General features: G+C 44.8%; 1 protein-coding gene and 1 pseudogene across 4 annotated transcripts in view; one reads left to right on the forward strand and one right to left on the reverse strand.

Annotated features, from left to right (window-relative positions):
- ZBTB7C (zinc finger and BTB domain containing 7C) overlaps positions 1–26,846 on the reverse strand; it is a 327,812-nt gene that overhangs the window by 281,135 nt on the left and 19,831 nt on the right. The window contains exon 2 of one of the 3 annotated variants that reach the window (XM_079108990.1): positions 24,029–24,115. The exons of the other annotated variants lie outside the window; for them this stretch is intronic. The gene's annotated coding sequence lies outside the window, so the exon portion shown is untranslated. The remainder of the gene's footprint in view (positions 1–24,028; positions 24,116–26,846) is intronic. 3 annotated transcript variants of the gene reach the window in all.
- On the forward strand, positions 894–25,344 carry LOC306643128 (ribosome production factor 2 homolog; annotated as a pseudogene). Its single transcript has 3 exons — positions 894–964; positions 4,074–4,144; positions 24,150–25,344. The product of its transcript is annotated as a ribosome production factor 2 homolog (transcript).

The following is a 26,846-nucleotide window of genomic DNA, read 5'->3' on the forward strand; positions in this document are numbered from 1 at the left end:
CCCGGGACGTGCTCCGGTGTCTCCTTCCCAGCTGCTCTGCCGCAGGGACTCCTCCATGGCTCTCCTCTTGCAGATGAAGTCATGGGGGCTTGGAGGTGTGAAGCGCCAGCCCCAAGGTTTGGTCACCCTTTGGGAACTGGGGGGCCAGACTCCACTGCCAGAGAGGAACATCTGCAACAGAGGCGTCTCTGGTCTCTCCCCATCGCCAAGGTCTGCCATGCCTGGGGCCGTTTCCAGGTGGCTTGCCTGCCCGCAAAGCCACAGGGAACTCCTAGATGTGAGTATGCCTGTTTCTCCCCAGAGACTCGGGACAACATGCCTCCTGGTCCACTGTGGCTGGATGTCTGTGGACATCCTAACCCCCACTGTGGTGGGGTTCAGAGGCAGCGCCTGGGACACTGAGGACATGAGGGCAGTACCCTCATGAGTGGGGTAGCACCTGTACAAGGGGCTGACCAGACCCAAGTTCTCCCTTCCACTGCGTGAGGACAGTTAGAAGGCACCATCTATAAATCAAAAAGTAGGCCCTGGCCAGAGACCAAATCTGCCTTGGTCTTGACTTCTCAGTCTCCAGAACTGTGGAAAAGAAATTTCTGGTGTTTATAAGCCACCCGGTCTCTGGTATATTGTTATAGAAACCGGAAACAGACTAAGATGGAGCCCAATGTGCCTGAAAGAGAGCTAGGCTCAGAGAGGCTGATCACTGTCACTGCTGCTGTGTTGATTCTGCGCAAATTTGATACTCGAGGGAGTGGAGGATGCTGGGGTCTAGAGCATTCTGATGGTGCTTCTGCAGAAGGCTGGCCCTTTAAGAACTAATGCAGTGGAAGGGCGGGTGCCATCCACAAGGAGGACAGAAGATGAGAATCCCCAGAGTTGGAATTTGGACATTAATGCACTGTCGGGGAGCCACGAAGCGCGAGGCCCAGCCCCAGCCCGAGCCCCCTCCATTCCTGCTGCTGCCGTAAGATGGACCACGTTATTAAAGAAAATACCCCACAGGAACCCAAACCAAACAACTCCAGGCAACACGAGTTCAGGGAACCTTCGGCTCTATCTCCAAGGCAATTGAAAAGAGCTCAAAACAGATTAAAATGCGAGATGAATTTTGAAGCCTGGGAATGAGATAAAATGAATCCTGTGACTGAGGGGCCAATATGATTATTTCATTATTTGGTTAGAAAGTTAAAATGTGCAGGAAATGTCAGCTGCTTTCCCGAGACACAGGGAGGCGAGGGACAGTACCACTGCTGGACGTATATTCTCCTAATATTAAACAACAGATTCACCCCTGCCTTGGTTTTAATCAGAAACCCCACCCCGGTGGGGCCACCTGCCCTCCTGGCCACCTGCAGGAGATCTTTTAAAGTCACACATTCTGCCCTCACCACGCACCCCTCCCCACGAAGCACATCTGTCTTTTTAAAGAACACCCCCCCCTCGCCAATAAAATGAGATGCCACGGCCAAACCTGACCCAGAGAAAGCCCCGCCTCCAGCTGCCCCCCACAGCTCCCCCTTCCTTTCCTGCTGGGGTCATTCTTGTCAGGGTGATTCCCCTCTCACACCTGCCCAGTGTCCACGTCCCCACCTCCATGTCCACATGCAGGTGGCCGCTCAGCCATTTATGAAAAGGGTCTTACGTGCCAACTTGCAGGCCACCAGGGGTGCTGGAGCCCAGAGGCTGCAAGGTCAAGTTTGTGCCCTTGGAGCTGACGGCCTCACAGAGCCGGGTGGTCCAGCCTCAGCATAGGCATTTAGCCTTGAACCTAAGACGGGGATGTAGGAAAAGCAGCAGGAGGGGAGAGTTACAAGCAGGTGACGCCGAGGGTGATGAGTTGAGAGAGAGGGGGTCCCGCCTGGCCCACTGCCCGTGTGCCAAAAGCCACTCCATCCAAGACTTTCCTGCCACCCGGGGAACAAAGTGGGGGGAGCAGCAAAGGTGCGCCTCTTTAGGTGACCCGGTGGGGGCCAGCAAAGCCTTGCAGTGTTGGAAAGACCGTGCTCCCCCAGCACCTGGCCAGGGAGGAACAGGGAGGGAACCTGGGTTCTAGGGGACAAAATGCTGATTGTAACCACTCTGGGGTGCCTGCTCGCCCAGACACCCCATCTTGCAGGACCAGCAGGGAGGCCTCTTTTCTCTGTACCTCTGCCTCTCCATCCACTCTCTGGGTGTGGGAGGCCTGTGTGCTTCTCACCCAGGCACGGGGAATGAGGGAGGGAGGCACCAGATGAGGCCAGCCAGTCCGCAGGAACGCTGAGGCTGGAGTGGAGGGCGTGGGGCGTGTCTTCCTAGAGGAGGCGCCTGCCATGGGGTGACCTTGAGGGCTGGGGCTTGGCGTCTGCAGGGAGAGTACAGGAAGTCCAGGCGGGAGCATGGAAGTAAGCCAAGGCCCCTGCCAGGAGGTGCCACCCAGACCCGAGGGACACGGATGAGACAAGTCAGACTGGCGTGAAGAGACCAGATGGGAAGTGAGGGCTAACGAGGAGGCTGGAGATCAGACGGATGGGGACTCCCGGAGTTAAGTCTTCTAAGTAAGTACATCCACAAATGTGCAAGAGCAAAGCTCCGAAGGCCAGGGGCCGAAGCTCATGCAGGGCCCTGGACACACAAGTCACCACCTCCTCCTTGTCCCCAGTTGTCCTATTTCCCTCCTCACAGGCGACCAGTGTGATATGACTTTCCTTTATCCTCTGAGAAACAATTCATTCATGTATGAGTAAATACGTATCTCTTCTATCTTTCATGAACAAACAGTAGCTTACCAAATACACCATTCTGCCATTTTCCATTTAATTATAAGTACTGTAAATCAATAGTTCCCAAATAGGAACGTGCATGAAAAATAACCTGGCCAGCTAGCTAAGATACAGATTGCTGGGTCCACCCTATAGTCTCTGATTCAGGAGGTCTGAGGTGGGGCCAAGGACACGCACTCACAACAAGTTTCCAGGTGATGTGGATGCTACTGGTTCAGGGACCACACTGTGGGAACCGCTGGCATAGATCATGCTACATAGATCTACAAAGAGCTGTGTTTATTCATGTTCAGGGCTGTGTAGTATGCCACCATGTGGGTGTATAGTAATGTGTTCAACCAGCCTCTCCATTTTCCAATTGTTTCCAATCTTTTGCTGTTTCAAACAGTTCTGCAGGGGTTTACACTTGTGCATTTGTTGTTTCAGTCAGAGGAAAGAGGGCTCTGGGAGAAAGCTGGGAATGTGCTCAGGCAATTTTGACAGATACTTCCAGACCATATATAAGGAATTTTGAATTTTAACTAATGCAGGCTTTTGAGCAGAAGACTGATCAGAGACACACTTTAGGAAAATAAATCTAGCTCCACGGTGACGTGTGAACTAGAGTGGAGGGAGTCTAAGGGGCAATGACCACCACAGTACAGACTAAGGGTGCCCCATGAGCCCTGCCCCTGGTGTCCACACCTAGGGATCCCCTCTCTTTGAGTGTGGATGGGACCTGAGACTGACTTCTGACCAGTTCATAGGGCAAAGGTGGCGGAGGCTCACACCTGTGCCTGCACTATGCTGTGCCAGCAGACCGACACTCAAGGCTACCTTTCCACCTTTGAAGAAGCAAGCTGCCACAAACCCTACCACACAGGAACTGCTGTGACTGTGACCACGACTGGGAAAGCAGGTCTTCCCCTCTGAACCTTCACATGAGGACTGGCTCTGGCACCTGGACGGCGGCCTCATGAAAGACCCTGAAGCTCAGGGCCAGCCATGCCTCGCCGGGACTCCTGCCCAAAGAAATCAGAGTTCTGTGAGATGATAAGTGTAGATCACTTCAAGCAACTAGGTTTGTGGGGATTTGAGGCAGTGGCAGATAATGAAAATGAACATTGAGGGATGTTCAAAGACAGATCATCCTAAGGAAGGCCTGAAATGAACAAGGGTCGGGGAAGAAGAGGGGAAGGCAGAAAGGGAGGATTTGGAAGCTATTTCAGAAGGCTGGCTGCATGCTCCTGAGGCCAGAACTCAGGGTGCTCAGAGACAGGGAGAACGGATGCCCTAGCTCCTCATCCCCCTCTAAACGTGTCCCTCCCCTTGCAGGTGGCTCTCAAATTACCCCAACACAGCCTCCCCAGGCCACCAGCTGCCACCTGCAATTTCTGGCAAGTCGGGTAAGTTCCCACCCAGAGAAGACCCACCATAAATCAAGGCGGCATTTCAAACAAGTGAAGAAAAGATAGACTATTCAGCTTAATGTGTCGAAACAACTCAGGAATCGTGTGAAAACCAAAAATGGATCACAAGTATCGGAGACTAAAACAAAAACAAAATTGTAAAAAGAATTAGAAGAAAAATTTAGGAAAATGTTTACAATCATCTTCAAGTAGGAAGGACTTTCAAAGCATGACCCAAACAATGTCATTTAAAAAAAGTACATCTGAGTTCGAAATTTGTAAAATATTTAATGTTAGGAAATAAAATCAAAAGATAAATGTCAAAATAGGGGGAAAATATTTGCAACATATGCCAGGCTGAGTGGCACATTAGTGTATCGTTAGCTACCAGTCAGACTGAGGCAGGAGGATTTTAAGTGTGGGTCCAGCCCTGGTAACTTAGTGAGACGATGACTCAGAGAAAAGTTGTTGGTTTTTTTTAATTTTGTTTTTTTAGTTGTAGATGGACACAACATCGTTATTTTATTTATTTGTTGGTTGGTTGGTTTGTTTTTATGTGGTGCTGAGGATCAAACCCAGTGCCTCACACATGCTAGGAAAGTACTCTGAGCCACAACCCCAGTCCCAAAGTAAAGTTTTGCAAAAAGGACTAGGAATGTAGCTCAGTGATAGTGCCCCCAGGTTCAGTTTCCAATACCAGGAATGGGGAAACATGTAGGTGTATGTTTATATATATATACATTTATATATATTTATATTTGTGTGTGTGTGTGTGTGTGTGTGTGTGTGTGTATATACATACAGGCAATATATATGGCAGGCACAGAGTTAATTTTCTTACTACATAAATAACATATGTACAAACAGGTGCAAGTCAATAATAAATGTCAACAAGCCAACAGAGAAATGTACCATAAAGGAGAAACTGTCAGTACTCCCCAAACAGGAATCACATGCATTTTCAACATCTGAAATGATGCTCATCTTCACAGTACAGGAAATGCAAATTAAGACTATAGACAGATTCAACTTTTCATATATCAGGTTAACAACCATCAATAAGCTGTAAAATACATGGTGCTTATTGAACTAGAGTGGGTGTAAACACCCTACGTATGGTTGGTGGAAGTTTAAATTGGTCCCACTACTGTGTATGGGAAAAAGAACACACACAAACACATGGACACATACATGTACAAAAATATGAACTCTCTTGAGGACACACAGCACATGTGCCAGAGGCTAACTCTGGTAGATGAATTATATGACTGCTCCTCATGTGCAGGAGAAGAAAGGAGACTTTTCACTCTTTCCCTTTTTAAAAATTTTCCCTAAAATATGTATGACATTGTCAACAATTTTTAAAAATAATCAAGAAAAGGAAGTAGAGAGGATTTCCGATTCTAGGGAAATGGAGTAGAGTTGCTTTTCCCAATTCCTTCCCCTAAGTACAAACAGCCCCTCTGACTATTACGCATAAAGTAAACATAAGAAGACTCTGAAAGGTAAAGGGAAAAAAAGCAACCAGCAAGGAACCTTGGAATCTGAGGAATGACAGGATTCTAAGTTTCCTGAACCTTCCTTTGGCTTCATGTATCCCAGATTTGGAACTGAAGATGTCAGAAATCTGCAAATACCAATGGACACAGATAACAAAAATTCCAACAAAAGCCTGCTCTCTCTAGCCAAAGGACTAGGAGTAGGACAGCCTAAGAAGACAAAACTTATAAACAAGAACTGTTCTACTCCAGCCAAACACCACAGAGAAAACTGCATCCCCACTTTGTGGTCAGCAAAACGGGAGCTTAGACTTCCATACCATCTGGCAGTAATGAGGCAGTGCCCCAGCCTCCCTACTGCAGTATGTAAAAAAAAATCCAGTTAAAGTAAAAGATCTAAGTAAGATCCAGAGTGCAAAATATAATATCCAAGATGTCCAGGTTTCAATTAAAAATCACTTACCATGCCATGAACCAGAAAGATCTCAAACTGAATGGAAAAATTTAATCAATAGATAGCAACTGCAAGATAACAGAGATATTAGAATTATCTGACAAAGATATTGAAGCAGCCATTACAAATGACTAAATAAGTAATTATGAACATGTTTGAAACCAATGTGGGTCAGGGAGACAGGAAAAAAAGAAGTCCAGCAAAAAAAAAAAAAAAAAGATAAAAAAGAAGTAAAAGATATAAAGATCAAATGGAAACTTCAGAGAAGCAGATTGGAGGTGGTAGAGAGTGAAGCATGAGAAATCTGTGGCACCAAAACAAAAGATTTAACATTCCTGTTGGTGGAGTCACAGAAGGACTGGAGAAAGGGCAGGGTTGAAAAAAATTCTAAATCATTGAAAACCTTCCAAACTTGGAAACACATGTAAACTCAAGAAGCTAAGTGAACCTCAAACAGAAAAATTCCAAAGAAATCTCATGTCAAGACAAAAGTCATGTTCTGAAAACTCAAGACAAAAGAAAAAAACCCTGAATGAAACCAGAGAGACAACAGATTTCTCATCAGACACCATGGAGGAAAGAAGGAAATGGTACCACATTTTTCAAGTGCAAAAGGAAAGAAAACAATTATCAACCCCAAATCCTATAACCAGTAAAAAAAATCCTTTAGGAATGAAGGAGAAATCAAGTCATTCTATGATGAAGGCAAAAATAGGAGAATTTGTCACCAATAGACCTACCCCAAAAGTAAGAATAAAGGAAGTTCTTGAAACTGAAAAGAAGGAACCTTGGAACATCTAGAAGGAAGAAACATGGTGAACAAAAGAACAGGAAAATACAGGAACTTTATTTCTCTTCCCAAGTTTCTAAATTGTATTTGACAACTGAAGCAAAAAATACTGTCTGATGTGGTTCTACATTTATATAGAAAAATATTTAAGACAATTACATAATAAACAGGTGGAGGGTAAAAAGAAATAAAGGGAGGTAAAGTTTCTACACTTCACTCAAATTAGCAAAATGATAACATCAATAAATTGTGAAAAGTCACATATACATAATATGTACAGAACCACTAAAAATGATACAAAAATAGACAAAGTGGAATGCTAAAAAATGTTTTAGTAACTCACAAGTGGGCAGGAAACAAAAATGAAAGTTATAGAAAATAACCAAAAAATAAAAAATGAAGTTAAAATAGTTAAGTAATAGAAAAACAGTTAAGTCCTAACATATTAATAATTATACTAGATGTCAATGATGTAAAGACACCAATGCTGGTTACAAGAAACTCACTTCAAATAAAGTGATATAAGCAGGTTGAGAGTAAGAGAATAAAAAAGTTATATCATATAAACATGAAACAAAAGAAGGCAGGAGTAGTTATATCAATATGAGATAGACTTCAGAGCAAAGAAATTCTCAGAAATGAAAAGGAATATTATATAATAATTAAAAAGTTACTCCACCAAGACATAGGAATCATAAATGTGTATGCGCCAAACAATATAGCTGCAAAATATGTGACACAGAAATGACAGAACCAAAAGTAGAAAGAGACAAAGTCCCACAATTGTATTTGTGGACTTTAATGCTCCTCTTTCAACAACTGATGAAACACTGGACAACTAGCAAGGATATAAAATACTCCATGATGGCATCAACCAATGGAATCTAATCAACATTTATAGAACAGTTGACCCAACAATAGTAGAAGACACATTATTCTTGAGTACCTGAAGAACACCTGTCAAAGTAGACCATATCCTGGCCATAAACAAACCTTGATGAATTGAAAAGAATTTCAATCATACAGTTTTCTGACTTCCATGGAATAAAACAAACTAGAAATCAATAATAGCAAGATAAGAGGAAAATCCCAAACATATGGAAATAAATCAACAAATTTCTTCAGATGTCCTTCAGTGGTTGAATGATTCATCTGACTATGCTACATCCATACCATGGAGTAATACTCAACAAGAAAAAGGAACGAACTATTGAAACGTGCTCCCACCTGGATGAATCTGCACAGAATTATGCCAAGAAAAATATCCAATCCCCAAACGTTAGTTACTGTATTATTTCCTTTGCATCCCATTCTTGAAGTGACAAAAGTACAGACAAGAATAGCAGAATAATGACTTGTAAGGGTTAAGGAGAAAATGAAGGTGGGGGAAGGAGGTGTAGGTACAGAAGGATAGTAGGAAGAAGTCCTCATAGTGATGGAAATGCTCTGTATCTTGACTACATCAGCGTCGATACACACAGTCCCCGAACTGATGATCATCCAACTCACAATTTTTCAACTTCATGATGGAGTGAAAGTGGCACATGTTCAGGAGAAACTGAAGCTCAAATTTTGAATTCCTGTGTTTTCCTGAGCTAGCAATATGCCACACAACACTCTCCTGAGACACTGGGCAATGAGATAGCTCCCAGTCGACCCCACCATTACAAGTGGGAACATCTGACACCACAGTGTATTGTGTTACCAACCCAAGGTATCTTCTAGGTTATGTGTTTAAATGCACCGTCAACTACAATATTTGCGACTTACAGTGGGTTTGTTGCTGTGTAATCCCATCATCAGCCTATATCCAGATAGTGACACTGAGCTGTAGGTTTATAAGATATTGCCTTTGGGGGAGAACTAGGTGAAGGGGATAGAGGATCCCTCTATATTGTTTTTCACAATTGCCTGAAAATCTGTGGTCATCTTAAAGTAAAGGGGTTAATTAAGAGAAAGTACAGAATCCCTCTGAGACGTGTTGATCAAGATAACAGTGCCAACACACACACACACACACACACACACACACAGCAACACCTGGCATGTAGGCACCATTTAAGTTTGTACTGATGTTTATGCCTGATGTGACTTTTTTGCCTCTCCCAGGAGAGGCCTCATCCAGCTCCTGTGAAGTCAGAGGAAACACCTCTGACACTTTTCCTTTGGCCTCTTGAGACTCTTCCAAGGCTTGGCTCAGGAAAAAGGATTACATTTTTAATAGAAATCCAGAACCCACCAGGAAGGGAAGAGCAGGTGAGTGGCAGCAGGTGATCCATGCTATACCAGAGGGAGGCCATGAAGCCCCTGCACTTAAATGTAAAGGGGGTCTGTATGTGGCACATGGAACTGTGCATGTCAAATGGTTTTCTGGAGTGGTGGTCCGTGGTTTTCACCCTTTTCTCAAAGAAGTTCATTTCCAGCAGAAGAGGAGGAAGCCCACACCAAGTACCCACAACCCATGGTATCTGCAGCCCCAGGAAAAACTGATGAGCTCTGTCAGGCTGCAGTCCACCTTCAAGAAATTCCCCAGAAGCCTCTAGGTATTTCATCCCTATTTGGAAAAGCACTGTTATTTTTTGTTGTTGTTCTTCTTCTTTTTAGTTCTACATGACAGTAGAATGTATTCTGACATATCACACATACATGGAGTATAACTTCCTGTTCTTGTGTGTATTCATGATGTGGAGTTACGCTGGTTATGTAATCATATATGAACAGAGGAAAGTTATGTCTGATTCATTCTACTGTCTTCCCCATTTCCATGCCCCCTTCCTTCCCCCATTCCTCCTGTTCAATCCGGTAAACCTCCACCACTCCTCCCCAACACCACCCCACCTATTGTGAGTCAGCATCCACATATCAGAAAGAACATTTGGCCTTTGATTTGGGGGAATTAGCTTATTTCACTTGGTATGATAGACTCCAGTTCCATCCATGTACAGGCAAATGCCATAATTTCATTTTTCTTTAGAGCTGAGTAATATTTCATTGTGTACACGTACCACATTTTATTTATCCATTCATCCATTGAAGGGCACCTAGGTTGGTTCCATAGTTATTGTGAATTGAGCTGCTCTGAACATCAACGTGATTGCATTACTATAGTATGTTGATTTTAAGTCCTTTAGGAGGAGTGGGATAGCTGGGTCAAATGATGTTTCCATTCCAAGTTTTCTGAGGAATCTCCATACTGCTCTTCAGAGCAGTTGCACCAATTTGTGTTCCCACCAGCAACGTATGAGTGATTTTTCTGCCCATATCCTCACCAACATTTATTGTTACTTGAATTCTTGATCATTTCCATTCTGACTGGAATGAGATAAAATCTCAGTGTAGTTTTATTTCACATTTCTCTAATTGCTAGAGATGTTGAACATTTTTTCATGTATTTTTTGACCATTCGTATTTCTTCTTCTGTGAAGTGTCCGTTCAGTTCATTTGTTGACGGGGTTATTCGTTTTCCTGGTGTTCAGTTGGAAGAGCACTGCTCCACCAACTGGATGCTAAGCCTGTCTGTCTCCATTCCGTGCAATGGCAGTGTCAAGTCTGAAGACCATCTTACTGAAGAACCTGTTCACGTAACTCCTGACTTACAAAAGGGACACCCAGGCCCACAGACGGAAGATGACTTTCTGAGACAGTCCCAAAATATAAATTAGATCTCAGGTCTCCTCCCAGCTGCTAGCTTTGTGACCCTCATACCTGAGTTTGGCTTCAGAGCCTGACAGAGGGCAGGGCCACCAGAAGGGCAAGCTGGACAGGAGGACTTCCCTCCCCAAGGTGTTATCAGCGGATGGCGGCAGTGGAAGCAAAGCTAGGCCCAGGGTTAAGATGAGCACAGACATGCAGCAGTTGATGAGCAAGAACCTCCTCTGAAGATGCCTGACGGTCCTGATGGGCAGCTTTCGCTACTCCTAAGACACAGGTGACAAAGACTGTAGGAACACTGGAGAGATTTTATTGCCTTGGGAGACAGGCCATTGAATGCCACTGTTGCTGGGGACATTTCCATCCGGTCCTTCTTTCTGATCCCCTTCATTCTCGCAGCTTCCAATGGCCTACTAAGTGCTAAGCTCACAGGGTTCCTGAGATGTGGTCAGCCCAGCCCAGGCTCACTGGGCCCCTGACTGCCCACTGGATGCCCTTCATCACCGCTGTCTTTCAGAGTGCTCTCCTCCCTTGATGCATCACCGTCACCTGCTTGTGGTCTGGAGAGACTCTGGAGCAGGAGGCGTGCTCCCACGGGGCAGCCGGAAGAGCCTCTGCCTGGCCTCTCTGCCTCCACTCTTGAAGCCCTTTAATCTCCTCATCAGCCACTGCCAAAGTGAACCTCTGATATCCCACCAGACCACATTATTTTTCTGATTCACATCCTTCCTGGCAGTAACCGTTGACTAGAGCTCTCCAAACACGCATGTGTCCCCTGCCCCTGACATTTCCCAGCCTCCATTGCAGTCAGCCATGTGACTGGCTCTCAGTGGAACTATGTCACTTCTAGGCTGAGGGAGTTAAAAGCTGGTGTTCCTTCTCCATCTTTCTCTTTCTTCCCACTGAGATTGGGAGGTTTCATCAGACTTCACAGGGATGAAAGTAAAGTTTTATTGGGGTTAAGTCATTAAGGTGTTAGGAGCTGCTTATTGGAGAGTTTGCCATGATTGACTAATTGTTCAGTGGCTCCCTATGGCCCTCAGCATGGTCCTGCTTAATGCCTTATGGCCTGGCCCAGCCTCCCTCTCTGACCGGCCTCCTGGCCCTGTCTCTCAGCTCTTCTCTAAACACATTCTGTTGATAACCACAATTCCATCATATCTACAGGTCGTGGAAGGGCCTTAGCCCCTCCCCAGACTAAGAGTCCCTCTCCACTTAGGATGTCCTTGTCCTCTCTACTCTCTTCTCTTCTATCCTCTCAGCAAACTGTTCATGGTATGATTCCCAGCTCAAATGTCCCCAACCTGGCCTCCCTGCACTAGGCAGGGCCTTCCTCCTGAGCAGAGGCACCCCCTCTATAGCTCCAGGAGCACTCTTGCTCACACTGCATCTTATCACTGGGATTTCTCTCTTCTGTGTCACCCACTGGACTGTGAACTCCACACGAGTAAGGGCAGTGCTTTCCTCTGCCTCCCCAGAACCCTCCTCAGATCTGGTTCCTAGGAGATGTCCTGGGATGTTTAATGACCACACAAATAGAGCCCACTAGAAAATCCTCCTGAGGAAAGCCACATCTGCTTGACAGAGAGTAGCAGTCAAGTTGCAGGACTCTCCACGAAAGAGAAGGCTAGGGTGAAGAACTAAACAACCCATCATCACTGGTTTTGGAAATAGCTCTATGTCGGAGCCCACAGGCCAAATCTGTCCATCTTTGTCCCCACCAGCTGCATGGTCCTGGGTGAAGCAGTCCCTCCTCCATTATCTCTGGGGTCATCTGCAGTACCAAATGACATAGTTCTGAGCACTGCCAAGGCACTCTGCCATGCTCTCTGCTCTTCCGTTGCCTCCACTCAGAGTTCTTGGACCCCTTCCTGGGACCCCCACTTGTTTAACTAAAATCTGATAAGGTGCTAACCAACCAAGGACTGGCTTCACTTCCATTCTACCTTAATATGGGACCACTGAAGCCCCAAAGGAAGAGGATCATGGGGGATTTCAGGCACATGACAGGCAGTGGGTAGACATGGGGTGAGGGATAAGGGGCTCCCTGGAGACACACCTTCCCTGCACTGCCCCCCATCCCATGGCAGAGGCAGGAGCTGCTAGATTGGCTAGGCCCCAGCAGACAGCAGTGGGGGGGGGGGGGTGCTGCCCTGAAAGAGTTAATATTGGTGGAATATCCCGAGGGGGAGACCCAACTCCTCATTCCTCATTCCATGGTTTCTTTTATCTGGTATTTCTGGGCAAGACAATGAGCAGGCAGACTGGAAAGTTACAGGCCAGGGTTGCCAATCCCTGCCAAAAATGCAGCAGAGTGGGCTGGAAGGAAGCTGGAGGGAGACTTGAGCCTCTTTAATTTCCTCCTCTGTTTTGCTCTGTGTGCACTCCCCGGCCCCACCCCCCATCTGTTGCTTTTTGCCCTTGTGCTCTTCTTACTCCAAAGGAGCACCCTTTCCATCTCGGGTGCAGAAGCCCATGGGCAGTCTCTCCTGCCTGCTGTGCAAGCCACCTTTGGTAAGGCTCCAGCCCTACCTTGAGAAGCAGGGGTCACGGCACACCCAAGATCCACCAGGAAACCAATCCCCAGGCCAGGTGGAAAGACAGGGCCAAGAAGGGCGGGTAGGTCTGTGTTTCTCTCCCCTTACGCTGGAGTCATGACACAACAGGAAGCAATACTGGACCGATGGTGGGTGGGAGAGAACTTCCAAACTCCCTGCCCTCCCTAAGACAAGGGGCTCTCAGAATGCTCTGTGTCCACTCACAGTGCCCCACCCTTGCCCAGAAGCTTTGAGACCTCAGCTCTCCAGGACCTACCTGTGCAATGTACATATACAACACATGCAGGTAAGTGCAGAGGAGGGATAGGAGGTCCGAACTGAAATCCTGTCTGTCAGGGTCAGTCAGTTAACCACATGGAGCCTCACCTCCTCCTCTTCCAGCTGGGGACAACGTGCACGACTCAGGGAGGATCAAAGCAACACTCCCGCTCCAGGACTTGGATGCAAAAAATTCCTTCCTGGATCCTGGCAACCAGTTGTCATTTAGAATTGATGGGCTAGGAACCAGAAGGCTTGGCTTTGGGTCCTAGTTCCACCCTCAACTAGCTTTGTGAACTTAGGCAAGTCCTGCACCCTCTGAGTTTGTCTTTCTGTCTCCCAATCTTTAGGAACAGAGCTTCTCCCACTGCAGGAAGCAGCAGGAGCACCCAGAAGGCTTGAAGAACACAGGTGGCTGGGCCACCCGCGAATCCCTATGTCCGTGAGCCAGGGTGGGTCTGACAGTGTCCATTCCCAATGAATTCCCAGCAGATGTTGCTGCCCAGGAGCCATGGGAAGGTGAGGCAGTCTAAGAATCTTTCTAGCGCTAACAGCTTAATGAATATTTTAAACCGATCCAATGAAGTTGCTAGTGACTAATAGTTGTTTAATGTGTTCTTCTTGTGGCTATTTGCATTTTAAATAGAATAATGTATCCTACTGCTAAGTTGGAGAAAAAACAGCTCTAGAGTCTGTGTGAAGAAAACCACTGGGAGGGGAGAGCTTCCTGGGACTCTCCAGCTACCCTAACTCCAGCTGATGTTACCCAAAAGACAGACCTTAGGAGAACTCTAGCTTCCCACGTGATCACACGCACTTGGTTAATTACTGTTTCAGGCACAATGTCTGAGCTGAGGAAGGCCGTTGGTTGCCTGAAATCAGCCCAAGGCCAGTCCCTATTGCTGGAATCAGGGCTGTCAGTCAGCTGATGACATTCCAGGTCCCCCTCACTCCAGTCAGGGCCCTGGAGAGCAGCCTCCTGCCCAGGGTGGGAAGCAGAGCCCAAGGCCTGCACCCCGGGGCAGTCACTCAGCATCGTCTACCGAGTGGGCTAGGAAGCCCCTCTCGGCTTCACTCCCTGCTTTTGTGTCACAGTGAGACCTGTCCAGCCAGGTGGCCAGGCTCTGTAAACGCCGCTGTCATTCTGCTAATGCTCTGGGCTTGCCTCAGGGAAGAGAGCCAGCCTGCTCATCAATTACAGAATAATGACACCCTCCTCCTGGGCCTCCCACCAGTCCCCACTCACCAGGGCCCTCCTGCCTCTGGTGCACAGAAACACGAAGAGGAATATGTCTCCATATTCCTAATCTAATCTCAAACTCAAACATGCAAATAATGTCTTAAGGGAAAGGTCTAGATTGAGGAAAAAAACAAAAAAAGATTCCCAGAAAGTATCCAGGGGCTGAGATCAAGCCCTCAGGGACCCAGCCTGCGACCTGCCTCGCCCTATGTGCAGGTCACAGATAGTGGAGGAGGGGCTGCCTTGGGCAACCCCATTCCACCAGAGCATCCCACAAAGCCCTGGGTTTTGCTGTTATATTAAGAATCTTTAACAACAGTTAAACCTGAACCCAACCCAATCCAGGACAGATGCTGATTAAACATGGCTGGTTAGACATGTGCATCTACTTTTACCTCCTCCCCAAACCCTAGACTAGACAGTTCCAAAAAAAATTAAGTACAAATACACATGAATGAGAAGAACTGGACAGGAGACAAAAGCAACACAATTTTGGAAGATATCAGATGGACAAGTGGTAAATGGCTCAGGAATTCCAAAAAGCTGAATTCAAAGTCAGCAGTTGGGGAAGCTGAGAACCAACCCAATTTACACTGCAAAACTCTCTTCCCAGTTCAGAAACTGGTGGTACCAATTCCTCTAGCAAGCAAGAGTGAGAAGAAAGAGGTAAAATAAGGCAGATTGATTGGTACTCTGTTTAGGAAGCTGTTACAGCCTCAGGTTCTTTCCCTGATCAGTGTTTGTCCCTTGCCCAGTCCAGCAAAAGACAGAGGGTTATTCTTTGAAAAGGATAAATAAAGGCTTTATGGACCAAGAGACAACAGGCAGAGTTGAGGACAGACCTACCATGATGCAAGACAGGAAGACTCGAGGGCATTATTTGCATCTGGCTCCAGTCCTTATTCCCGGGACTTACGGAGCACCAACTCTCAGAGTCTCCCCTTCAGGTGGGAGGTGGGTGAACCCTCTCTGGGGACACTCCCAAATAAGAAGACTTTGAGATGCTGACATAGAAGATTCCACAGGGGAAAAAAAAAAAAAAAAAAAAAGGCCAAGAGATCATTCTGCAGTGAAGCCCCAAGTTGTCAATCCCCACTACACTCGGGGATTCCTAAATATGTGCAGATAAACAGGAATAACCAGACAACAGAAGAGAACATCAAAGTTGAACAACAGAGACCAAAACAAACCACTTGGAAGAAAAAGATTATACAGAGATTATGCAAGGAAAAGAAAACTTGAAAGAAATGTATCACTAATTTTTTTTTGAGAGATAATATACAATCATCAAACAAGAACCAGAAAAACAAATCCTGTATAAGAAATATTCAAAGAGAACAAACAGAATTCTTGTAAATTAAAATTTATGATAATGAAGCCTTTGATAGTGGACTGGAAGTTAAAGTTGAAGAAATCTTCCAAAAAGATGGAAAAGAGGAGGAAAAAGTCAATTAAACTACAGAACTAGCCCAGAAGGTCTACTGCTATTCAAATGAGAGTCTCAGAAAGGGGGGACAGGAAAAATAAATAAATAACAAGAGAAAGAAACCATCTCCAAAATCAGGGAAATTTCCTAGAACTGAAGGACTACAGTTTACAGGTTGAAAATATCTGCTGGCTGAGACCTTAGCAAAAAAATTCTAAGCCTAGCTGGGCTGGGGGTGAAGCTCAATGGTAGAGCACATGCTTAGCATGCATGAGGCCCTAGGTTCAATCTCTAGCACTGCAAAAAAGAAAAAAAAAACCCAGATAAGCAAAATTATGATGAAAATAGATCCAGTGTGAGGTGAAAACATACCATGCTCATGGATTGGAAGACTCAGGATTAAAGATATCAGTTCTTTCCGACTTCATCTATAGATTCAACACACTCCCAACCAAAACCTCAGAAAGGTGTTTTGAATATATTGGCAAATTAATTCTAAAGTTTATATAGAAAATCGAAAGACCTAGACTAGTCAATACAATAATGAAAAAGAACAAAGTTAAAGGACTTGCATTATCTAACTTCCAGACTGCCTATGAAGCTACCATACTCAAGACAAGATGGTATTATCAAAAAGCACAGACACTGAGCCAATGTAACAGAATACAGAGCCAGAAACAGGCCCATATGAAGGTCACCAACTCATCTTTGTCAGAGCAAAGATAATTTAATGAAAAAAGGATAGTCTTGTTAACAAATGGTGCTGGAACCACTGAGCTCCTATCTATTTATATCCACCTACTTACCCACCTACCTATCTATCTATAAATGCCCCTAGACATATACTTTACACCTTACACAAAAAGAAAAATGAATCTAGGGCTTAAATGAAAATGAAAAATTATAAAACTTTTTGATGTAAGCAATGTAGAAAATCTCTATAACTTGGGTTTGGTGGTGAGTTTTTAAATATACCAAGAGTGTTGAAAAAGCACAGGTGTTTAAATGAAAAATAAGTTGGATTTTATTATAACTAAAGACTCCTGATCCATGAATGACACTGTCAAGGGAAGGAAAAAAACAAGCACCAAACTGGAAGAAAAGGTATGTAAAACATTTATCAAAGAAAGAACGTGTATGCAAAATATGCAAACAACCCTTAAAACTCAACATTGAGAAAACAAACAACCCCATTAGGAAATGAGCAGAATGCCAAAAAGATATACAGATGGCAAAAAAGTATAAAAAGATATTCAGCACAATTTATTATTAGAAAACTTCAAATTTAAACAACAATGAACTATAACTACATACCTGTTACCTAAAATCCCCAAACTAACAATACCAACTACTGTCAAGGATGTGGCACAAGGAGAACTCTTAGTCATTGCTAGTAAGTGTAAAAAATAGTACAGAAACTCTGGAAGCAAAATTTAAAATAAATTTAGCAAAATTTTAAAATAAAACTAAACATAATCTTATCATATGATCAAACAGTCATGCTCTTAGGTATGTTCCAACTGACATGAAAACTTATGCCCATATAAAACCCTGTATGTGAATGCTGACAGCAGCTTTAGTCATAAAATTTCCAAAAATTGGAAACAACCAAGTCGCTCTTCAGTAACTGACTGGAAACAAAAACTGTAGTATATCTGTACAGTGACAAAAAAGAAATGATCTACCAAACCACAAGAAGATAGGATGAACCTTACATGTATATTGCAAAATGAATGACGTCTATTTGAAAAGGCTGTATACTGAATGATTCTGATTATATTATATTCTGCAAAAGACAAAGTGATAGAAACTTACAAACCATTGGTTACCAAGGGTTCAGGAGAGGGGAGAAGATAGAATAAGTAGAGGGATGTTTTGGGTGATGAAACTATTCGGTAGGATATTGTAATGGTAAGTCGAAGACACTAGCATGTGTCAAAACCCAGAGAGCTTTACAGCACGGAATAAACCTTAATGTATGAAAATATTTTAAAAAATCATTTAGAAAGTGGAGGAATCCCAGGATGAAATATTGAAAGTGACCCAAAATGTATTACAAATATACAAAACAAGCTCCCTGGAGAGGCTGAGAATACAGTATCGACCTTAACAGCTTTGGAAAGAGTGGAGTGTGTAAGACTAAAGGCAAGAGGAACTGTACATAGCACTCCACTCTGGTTGATAAAGCTGATCTCCATGAGGACATAGGCTAACAATTCCCAAATGACTACACATTTACTGGAGCTGAATATTACATAACTGGACAGCAGATGGTGGGAGACAGGTTTCTTACAGTGTGAATTTTAGAAATATTTACAGATATGTGTATACACAAGAGTTAGTACACACACACACACACACACACATGCATATATATATCCTCATCCTACAATCTAAAAGAATCTGGAAGCAATGGCACATCAGTAGCAACAAGCGCCCACAATGGCCCCCCCACAAATCCTTTTAGCATCATTCTCTAATAAAAGGAATGAGGACTCCTTGAAGAAATGGCTGACTTCAGGACCAGGGCAGAAAATATACAAGCTGAGCCTGGAGCATCGGTACTGCCAGAAAATTTTAAAAAGGATACTCTCCCATACCAGTGTTGAGAGTATGCCAAGGGGATATAGGAGCCAACTGAAAAGAGCTACCCGTGGCTACAGGTAGGGCAACTTAATAATGAAGTAAATAACAGTAATATTGGAGTATAATCCAAAGCATACAGTGAATATTCATGAGTCTGCAGCAAAATAAATAAGTAACCAAATGAATAAAACAAATAATAAAGAATAGATAAATCTCCAGTGCAGAAATATTGCAAGTAAGTCAGGTCGGTACTCCATCCTCAAGGTTGTACAGCATAACTCCCATTTCTTAAGTGTGAGCTGTGCATGTGACTTTCTTTCAAGGAGAAAATTATGGAAAGAGAGGGGAAAAGAGTAACTGAAAGGTGGAGAAACATGGGGCTGGGGATATAGCTCCGTTCCCTCCCATGCACGAGGCCCTGGGTTCAATCCCCAGCAAGACCACCACAAAAAAAAAAAAAAAGAAGAAACATGGCAAACACGATCTCAAGTCAGGTGGCCAAGGTGAAGTGTGCAATGACAAACACAGTGGCAGTGACAGAATATAACCTTGATGGAGGTAATGATCATGCCTGGCACTTTACCCCATGATCACCTTCCCCCAAATGCATTCCCCCATTTAGTGAGAAAAACACTAAATATATTGCAGTTGAGCAACACTCTACAAAATACTTGACCCGTGCTCCTCAAAACTGCCCAAAACAAGAGAAGTCTGAAAACTGTCAGAACCAAGAGGAGTCTAGGGAGACCTATGACAGAATGTCAGTGGTCTCCTGGATGGGATCCTGAATCAGGAAAGAAAAGCAGGGGAAAACTAAGAAATCTGAGCAACAAGTTCAATTTAGTTAATGATAATATGCCCCGCCTCCGCTTTAAAAAAAAAAAAAAAGAATAAAAGAGCAGCAGGGGCTGGGGAAATAGCTCAGTTGGTAAAGTGCTTGCCTTGCAAGCACAAGGCCATGGGTTCGATTCCCAGCACCGCACGCACACACACACACACACACACACACACACACACACACACAACGTGGAACGAGAAGCAGCAGAAGCAGCCGGTGCTGCCTTGGGATGTAGGAAATAGAAAATTCAACACAGGAGAGAGTGAAATAATCCCAAATGATGATGGAAGATGATCCCAAGATGGCAGATTTGCACCAGGTGTAGAGGTCAAGTGGTCCAGACTAGAGCTCATCAGAGACACAGAGAGACTTCTCCAAGAAATATGAACATCTCCAGAAGACATTTAGACAGCAGGTGGAGCCTTGGAGGGTGGATTAGTAGCTATGGAATCATAAACAAAAATAATGCAATTCTAAGAAAAAACAGTAATTCAAGAAAGGAACAGCACCATAGACATACTCATGTGAGAAGAACAAGTACAAAGTGATAACAAGGTAAACAGTCAATATTTATCCCACCAAAATTATGAGATGAATATGTTGGGGGGATGGGGGTGGGAGCTAAGTGTCAATCAGCTTTTGCTAGGTTATACTGCAGTAACAAAAAGGCCAAATGGCTTACAAGAATAAAAGCTGTTTCATTGACAAGGAAGCACAGCTGTGGGCCAGCTGTGGCTGCACTGCATGTCTTGTTCCTTCTAGGATCTAGGCTGAAGGATCAGCCCTTCTTTTGGAACATCTCCATTTTTTCAGAAGAGGAAGAGTACCTCGGCCAGGCCACGCAATGGCTCTTAAGCTTCTGATCAGAAGTGCTAAGCATCACTCACTCACATGCCGCTGACCAGGCTAATCACACAATCACGTGTGAGGAATTGATGGCAATTCCTCCCGTGAGCACGTAGTCACATGGCAACGGAAAGAGGTGTTCGTGCATTCACAGGCAGGCGTGGATCAACAGGAACCAGAATCCAGTCGACGATCGGCTGTGGAAGGCAGTGTGAGGGGAAGGGAGGACGCAAGGAAAGAATTCAATTTTCACTTCCACGAGTGGGAAATCAATGGATCATGCCTAACACTGAAAAAGCAAGAAGCAGCCATTCAGGTTTGTTATTTAGAAATATGGACATAAGGATCAAAATTCAGGGGCAAGAATGGAAGGCGGTTCCTTCTGAAGAGGTAAATGCAGGGGTCAGAGGACTATTTTCATAAGTAGGTAAACCATTTGCTAAAACTTATTAAAAGATAACAAGTAGTGACAGAGGGACCAAACTGCTTTTACTGCCTAACTTCACTGTGCCATGGTTACTTTTCACTGCTTTTGATAGTGAGAATCTCTTTAAAACAAAGAAAACAAAACCATTGACAGCTACTATTATAACAACACCCCTTCCAAACCCACCCCCTAGTTCCACATCCTCAGTAATGACACTTCTTCCTATAGAAGAAAAACCTGAATTTTCCTTACTCTCTTTTAGTCAATTTCAAATAATCCAAGCCACAAAGAAAAAGAATGAGTAATGCAGAATCTGATAACAATATAATTCAAAAGCCACATGATTGACTTCAGAGGCATCAATGTTATTGCTATGGAGAAAATTTTCTCACCAAGTACAATAACTCCAGTTAACATTTAAATTCTCTCCCCATGCACAGATTAGATTAGGACGAGCAATGCTAGAAGCCCTCCAAAGAAGGAAGTAAAAACTTACCTAAAATTTAAAGTTAAGGAATAAAGAATAGGGAAGTTCAAATTCATCAACAAGTAAAAATTTACCTAAAATGATACAACAGAAACAAAAGGTCAAGAGTTCACTCTATTTTTTTTCCCTCTACATTCTCAAGGTGCACCTGGCACCTTGAAGGATGTGAAAGTAGGAGAAAGTGAACATTTTGACCATTGTCTAACAGAAAACGCAATTCGCTCCAGTATTTTCTTCTTAACTTAGCCAGGCCACCCATGAACTTCACTGACAGGCATTCTGCCACTACTGATTTCCGAAGCCTAGGCAAACTGGAGGCAACAGCATCTTAGTCTCTGACAACCAGGAGTCAAATCATCAGACGGTCAACCCTCCACTGGCCAGGCTCAAGTCAACATAGAAGTCCCCTTCGCTCATATCCCCTTATAGAATCCTCCAAAACAAAAACCGTCAGAGAAAACTAATTTGATTGTGATCTTTTTCAAACTGATGGGGCTAAAGATCAGGAGAAGCTGGGTGTCATGGTGCATGCCTGAAATCCCAGTGGCTTGGAAGGCTGAGGCAGGAGGATCACAAGTTCAAGGCCAGCTTCAGCAATTTCGTGAGGCTCTAAGTAACTTAGCAAGACCCTGTCTCAAAATAAAAAAAAAATATAAAAAGGGCTGGGGTTGTGTCTCAGTGGTTAAGCACCCCTGGGTTCAATCCCCAGTACAAAAAAAAAAAAAGACTAGGAGAATACATTGACTTCATTTCTTTTTATAGTTTTAGATGTTTGGATTTTCTATATAAAGTTGAGGGGAGATAGAACATGTAAGAATTTAGAATATTGTGTAAAAGGCAAACAGCAGAGTCTGATCATGTTTGTGGAGCTTGGCATATTGGAAACCAGGCATGAAAGGGACTCATGACTGATAAAGTCACGAGTGTAGATGTTTGAAAGGTAATTTGGAGTGGGCTGGGAATGTGGCTCAGTGGTACAGCACTTGCCTAGTGCGCTTGAGGTCCTGGGTTCCACCCCAGCACTACAAAATCATCATCATTATCATCATCATCATCATCCTGGAGGCTGAATAATTTTAGGGGTGAGAACCAGTGGGAGGGAGGGACCCTACCTGGATCAGTAGTCCTTTGTTCTTACAGTGCTTTATATCACAAGATCCCCAATTAGAGCAAAAAAATGAAGCCAATGGGATGAAGTCAAGATACTTTGGTGGAGGAGACAAGACTGGGGAATGTTTCAATGAGGAGGTGAAGGGAGGAAGGATAGACATAAGGAAAAAAACTTGAGTAAGGGTTAGTTTGGGGACTGTCCCCATCCGAAAACAAGCTCCACCCCAGCCTGGGCAGGGCACCATGGTCACTCTGAGGGAGTGGGCCAGGCGAGCCCAGCACAGTCTTACTACAAATCGGCCTGCACTAGGACCAGCCTGGTAGCCCCTGCAACTCCCACCACACTGGAAACTGGAAAACAGGGGACATGACTGACCAGGTGACAGACAGGCAGGAAGAGGATCATTTTTGACCAGGCAGTGTTCCCCAGCCCGCTGTCACTACCCCGCACAACCAAAGTCATTGGAGATGGTTAGAATGCTGAGACAGACTGGAAGAGATGTCCCAGGAGGCAAGGCTGGGTACGAGTCTCCGGCCTGGTACGAGGTGTGCCTTACGTCAGAGCGTCATACCAACATGTACCCACATCCTTCACTGAAATGACAAACTTGGAGCTGACGTGAGTCATAGGGAGCCTGATATTACTTTGTAGGGACTTAGCTTGGTGTTTACTACTTTCTGGTTTGAACACCTCTTTTTAAACTGAAGTCAATATTTTTCTTTTGGGTTCTATAGATCAATGAAGGTCCTAGCAGTACCTGCACCGGCCTGTGGTGTGTGGCTATCAGGAAGCCAGTGGTGACCTCTGCTGAAGCTGATTGGGTCACTGGATTCAAACACCACGATGAGGAGCTGCAGTCAGGGTTTCAGATCCCAGCCTGGTCCGCCGATTTTGCATAGCTCAGCAATTATGGATCCCATTTTGGGATACAGAGAGAGACAGGGGGATGGCACCATACAATGTCTACCTGCTTGTGCTCGCGAGTGCCGATAACGTGCCCTGTGCAAGGGCAGGACTTCCCAGAAGGCACCAACCATCAGGAGGGGGAGGCAATCGGGCAGGGACAGACGTGAACAGAGAAGTAAGTGAAGCACACAAAAAGTCCCTTTAACCTCTTCCAGCTAGCAGTTCAGAAACACACAGGAAACCCTCGATATTTGCAGAGTTGTGATTTGTGGTTTCAAACATGCACAGCGCTGCTGGCTGCTGGCTCCCCACTCCTCGCCAACCCGCATGGTGATCCTGCAGGCAGCCAGTGTGGCAGACTCGCCCTGGGTACCCTCAGAGCTCTTCTTAGAGTGGCCTTATCAGCTGGCCTGACCCCCACAGACCCTCAGCTGTACTCTTTAACCCCTTATGGGGTAGTCACAGATGTCTGAACTAACCCCAACCCCACGCCACCCCCACCTGCACTCAGGAAGTGCTATCTACCAACGAGGGGCTACACACCTGCTGAACACACGGAAGGCCATGCTCTGATCAGGCAGGCTTCCCCATCCACCCCACAGACCATCAGTGCTGTTGTGCTGGCCTCAGGAAAACCTGTCCTTCCTACCACCTTTACCAATTGCCAGAATCTTCCAGGACGAGTGTTAAAAGTTAGAAAGAACAGATGGATGGAAAAGCAGAGGACAAATCCTGAGACTCCACAGGGGAAGAACATCACCAACCCAATGTCTACTTCCTTCCACCCATTCGACAGGCACTTACCCTTGCCAGTGCCGAGGGTGCCTGACAGCTGAGGCCCTGGCACCTGCCAAGAGGGGATACAAACTCAGCTCTAGAGGCTGGATTCACCTGCAGTGAACATATATCCAAAAACACTAATCAGGGCTTCCGTCTGCTGGGGTGCGTGCGCCTATCTGGTGTAACCACGCCGTTTCCACCTTTGACCGGTTTGGGGCTGCGGTAGCCACGGGCGCCTTGGATCGAGTTGTAAAACCCGAAACGAAAAGGGCCACGAGATTCCTTGAGAAGAGAGAACCTTGAGAAGCTCAGTGAAAATATTAAAAATGCCATGGTGACTTAAGGAGGAAATGTGATGCAGCAGTGACACAAGTACTTAAAGATGTGTACGCACTGAAAGACCATGCGGCGTTCTAAATAAAAAGAAAAATATTACAAGACCATTTGAGGATCAGACATCACTGGAATTCTTTTCAAAGAAGTCAGATTGCTCTATATTCATGTTTGGCTCCCATAACAAGAAGCGGCCAAATCATCTAGTGTGACTACCATGTGCTGGATATGATTGAATTAGGTACTGGGAAGTTTGTGTCTCTCAAAGATATTAAGAATAGTAAATGCCCCAAGGGAATAAAACCCATGTTAATATTTGCTGGTGATGCTTTTGATTCAACTGAAGACTATAGAAGACTAAAAAGTCTTCTTACTGACTTTTTCAGAGGCCCCACAGTGTCAAATATTCGCCTAGCGGGATTAGAGTATGTTCTGCCTTTCACTGCACTGAAGGGGAAGATTTGCTTTCGAAGCTGTAAGTTGCTGTTGAAGAAATCTGGTTGCAGAACACCACGGATTGAATTGGAAGAGATGGGACCTTCACTGGATCTGGTTGTGAGGAGGACACACCTGGCATCAGATGACCTTTATAAATTATCTATGAAAATGCCAAAAGCCCTCAAGCCAAAGAAGAAAAATATCTCCCATGATACTTTTGGTACAACTTATGGAAGGATTCATGTGCAGAAACAAGACCTAAGCAAACTACAAACTAGGAAAATGAAGGGGTTGAAAAAGCGATCTGCAGAAAGGATAACTGAAGATCAGGAGAAAAAATCGAAGAAAATGAAAAGAAATTAGTGGAACTTAGCCAGCCCCTGCAGTTTTATTCTGGTCTCTTAAAGGAGTGGTCAAGCTTCATTTCATTCAGTTTCTTACAAGATTTTATCATAGGGCTGAGGATGCAGCTCAGTGGTAGAATACTTGCCTAGCATGTAGGAGGTTCAATTTCTACCACCACACACACACACACACACAAAAGATTTTATCATATATTTTTATAACATAACTTACTATATATTATTATGAACAGTAATATAAAGTAAACCTTTTACTTGTACTGTTAAAAAAAACTAATCAGCTCCTGATGGCTTAGATGTTAGGTGTCCCCCAAAATCTCATGTGTGAGACAATAAAAGAAGGTTTAGAGGTAAAATGATTGGGTTACAAGAGTCTCAACACAGTCAGTGAATTAACCCCCTGAGAGACAGTAACTGGATGGTAACTGGAAGAGGTGGGCCCCTGGGCATGACTTGAGGTTTATATTTTGTCCTTGTTGAGCACAGCTCTCTCTCTCTCTCTCTCTCTCTCTCTCTCTCTCTCTCTCTCTCTCTCTCTCTCTCTCTCTCTCTCTCTCTCTCTGCTCTCTGGTGGTAGCTGCTTTCCTCTTCCACACTCTTCCACTATGATGTTCTGCTTCACCTCGAGCACCAAGGATTGGAACCTGCCTTCCATGGACTGAGAACTCTACAACTGTGAGCCCCCAAATAAACTTTTTCCTCCTCTAAAATTATTCTTGCTGGGTCTTTTGGTCACAGTGACAAAAAAGCTGACTAAAACACAGCTATCCTGGAAGGTCCAAGTCACAGAAGGGTATAACTTTGAGAGAGGGATGCTGGATACAGCCGGGGTGCAGATGTACTGGGAGAATGGAATTGGTAACCCTAATGAATCCAAGGGCTCCATGTCACCTAGTCTCTGCAAGAATGCAGAGTCCAGCAACTAACATGACTGTAAGGAAAATTCTTACACGATTCTTTTGCTTCATCTTAAAGAATGTCATCAGATGCAGTAACCAAGTCTCCTCTGCCTCTCTGGAGCTTCAGATCTTTTTGAATCTCCCAAACCTTTCCAAATGTCCAGCATGCAGCTTCTCCATTCTCTCTCCTTCCTCAGCCCCGAGCCCTGTAGAAGTCATTAGTTCCCCTGGGATGATCCAGAAAGACTTCTCAGAGTAGGAGGCAGGTAGGGTGAACTTTAACAAATGAGTTGGATTTTAATAGAAGTGGAATAAAGAACATTCCAGATTGAGGGGCTATAATGAGCACACAGGAGCATGAAATGTCACAGGAGCATGAAATGTCGTGTTCAGGATCAGCACCGTAGCTGGGGTCGGGGTGCACAGATGCAGAGACAGGGAGACTGCAGAGGTGGTTGGAGGGTTGACATGGAGGTCGGAAGGCTAAGCACCCTGGAGGGGTTTTGGTGGCAAGATGAGTGTGCCAAACAGAATTCCAGGAAGACCCGTGGGTGAAGTGGAGAAGAGGCCAGGGACCAGTCCTCCGCACTCCCCAGCCGCCGGGCTCCATCTTAATAGATGCTCAGAATGAATGGGGCTTTATTTCTAGCAGGCAGTTGAAATGGAGACGACCGGAAAACTCGGTCATCTGAAAGTTAACTCTCTGTCTCGTTTTAGCATCACTCAGGCCAGCTGCCCTCTCCAGCACATCTCTTCCCTCAGCTTCAGGAAGCTGCCCAACACGAGCTTACCTGCACACCTCTGCCTCTG

Source organism: Sciurus vulgaris (assembly GCF_902686455.1).
Source record: "Sciurus vulgaris genome assembly, chromosome: 13".
Taxonomy (NCBI): domain Eukaryota; kingdom Metazoa; phylum Chordata; class Mammalia; order Rodentia; family Sciuridae; genus Sciurus; species Sciurus vulgaris.